The sequence below is a fragment of the Amorphotheca resinae genome (assembly GCF_003019875.1).
Source record: "Amorphotheca resinae ATCC 22711 unplaced genomic scaffold M430scaffold_12, whole genome shotgun sequence".
In the NCBI taxonomy this organism is placed as follows: Eukaryota; Fungi; Ascomycota; class Leotiomycetes; order Helotiales; family Amorphothecaceae; genus Amorphotheca; species Amorphotheca resinae.
Window position 1 is genome coordinate 291,992 of NW_020194482.1, and position 2,531 is coordinate 294,522.

Genomic DNA, 2,531 nt, shown 5'->3' on the forward strand with positions numbered 1-2,531 from the left:
TAGCTTTTAGCCTTAAATCTAAGCTTTATAGTAATAAAGAAGTGATTAGACTAGAGGTCGTGTCCTAGCTTTACTCTATAAGAGCTAAGGAGATCTTTAAATTCGATTAGGATTAGGGCTAGGTTAATACAAGATTTGTAGTTTCTTCTTTTCTACGTTTATTCTCTAATAAGCGTCGTGATCCTAAGTAAAAAGTCTTGTAAAATACTTATTACTTTATCTAACATTCTCTTTAGGTCTTAAGAGGCTCTGCCCTCTTACATAAGGTAATAGAGGTTAAAGTCCTCTACTACTATATACTTATAGCTTTAGTTGTCTAGCTCTTCTTAGAGGGCTAAGAGAGTAGAGAGTCTTCTTAGAGTATACTTGTTAAGAGGGGAAGGGTTATAGATGTTTGTAACTTTAACTAGTATTAGAGTACTTATAATGTTAACTTTAAGGCTAACTTAGTACAGGTCTAGGTAAGGGGTATTAAAGGTCTAAGTAGTCTAATTAATCCTTTTGTTTATATACATTACTACTCTTATACCCTTTACTTGTCTATAGATTAGTCTCTACTAGAGGCCTAGTAAGGTAGTTACGAAGTCGTGTCTATTATACTAGGGTTCTTAAATAGCTAGGATATTGTATTAGGCTAGGGAGGGGTCCTAGAGTAGCGCGATTATAACGTCTTTCTTTTTGTTAACGTTATATTATAGTATGTTAAATAAGTCCTAGTCTAATTCTATAAAGAGTCCTAGCTTATAATTATTTTATCTGTTTAGGATTCTATCTAGCTTAGGATAAGGACGACTAGAGTTACGCGGTCAGGTACTATAAAGGTTCTAAAGCTTAGTATTAAGAGAGGAGAGGGCTAGGAGTTAGAGCTATTAGTTTCTCTATTCTTTCTCTTCTTATTTAAGGAACTAGTAAGAAGGCTTATATCTCTTACTTAAGGGCTAAAGGTTTATATATATTAGTATATAGCTCTCTCTTAGCCTGTTAGAGTATTAACTCTTAGTCTTCTTATAAAGCGTTTTAGGTCGCTTAGAGTAAGAGTAAGGGTTAGGCCTAGGGCTACTCTAGTGTTAATTAGATCTTCTTAACAATACTTACTAAGCCTTATAAAGGCCGCTTACTCTACCTCTTTTAATTTTTTCTATAGTAGTAGGTAGGCCGCCTGGTCTTAGGCCTAGTGTCCTCTCTTCTTATAGTTAGTACATCTCTATTTCTCTTTGTTTTATAAGTTTTAGTATGTCTTTATCTAGTAAGAGCCTGTACATGTTCTATAAGTTTCTTGTTTTAAACATATAGTTAACTAGTAAGGTCTTATCTCTTAGTACTTAAAGTACTAGTTTAGGGACACTCTTAGAGAGTAGAGGGCGTAGTAGTATAGTTCGCTATCTACTATTAAGCCTTTCTTAATTACCTTTTCTACGTGTTTAAAGTCTAGGATACCTAAGATAAGGGACGTCTACTACTTCTCTTAGGCGCGTGTCTTAACTAGCTAGAACGACTTAACGATTTAGATCTCTAGGTTTAATACCTAGATAGCCTAGATCTATTCCTTTCTCTCTAGAAAATCCTCTTTAAGGCCTACTCTCTTAACCTTAACATTATGTATAATTATTAGTAGTGTAGTCTAGAATACCTTTACTCTACTAAAGGTTAACGTTACCTAGCCCTAATCTCTTTACATTCGTCTTATACTCTCTAAATCCTTTATATAAAGCGTATAGCCTTTGTTTCTATACCTATAAACAGCCTATACTAGGGCGCCTAAGAGGGCTACATTAATCTTATCCTTTATTGTCTTATAATTAATGTTTTTAAACCTCTTTATATCTTTTATAAAGAGCTTAACTCTAATCCTCCTCTTAATCTCTATAACGTCCTTATACCTAAACGTCTAGGTTAAGGGGCTACTAGTCGCTAGGTAGGCTTAGGGCGCTCTTTCTCTAGCTATTACTACGTACGTTAGTTAGCCTTACGTACTAAGGTTTGTAACTTTAGTTTTAATGTTCTTAATTAAAGAGGCTATTCGTTAGGCCTATTCTAGGGCCTTAGTGTCGTCGTTACTTACGTATAGAGTTTTTGTAATACGTTTAATTTTGTTAACTAACTTTTTAATACTTAGTATTACTAGAGAGCGTCTAGTACTAGAGGCCTACCTATTAGCCTATAATATTACTTTATAAATTTCTGTAGTAATACTAAGTAATTGTCGGCCTAGGTAGATCTTAGGTCCTTCTAGCCTATTTTAACCGTCCTTAGTAAGTTCCCTTAGAGGTACTAGTAGGTATACTATCGTGTAACGATAGAAGTTAAAGAGGGCACTTAAAGGAGTGTTTTAAGGTCCTTTTAATAGGTGTAGTAGCTGTTGTTTTCTAAAAATACCGCTCCTTAAGAGGGAGATGTTTTTATTATAAAAGACGTATATAACGTATTAAATTTTTAATATAAGGTATATAAATGTCTAGGTCTTTTATAAAACAATTAGGTCTATAGCCTCTAGCTATAGAAATCTAAGTATAACATTTAAGTCTCTAATG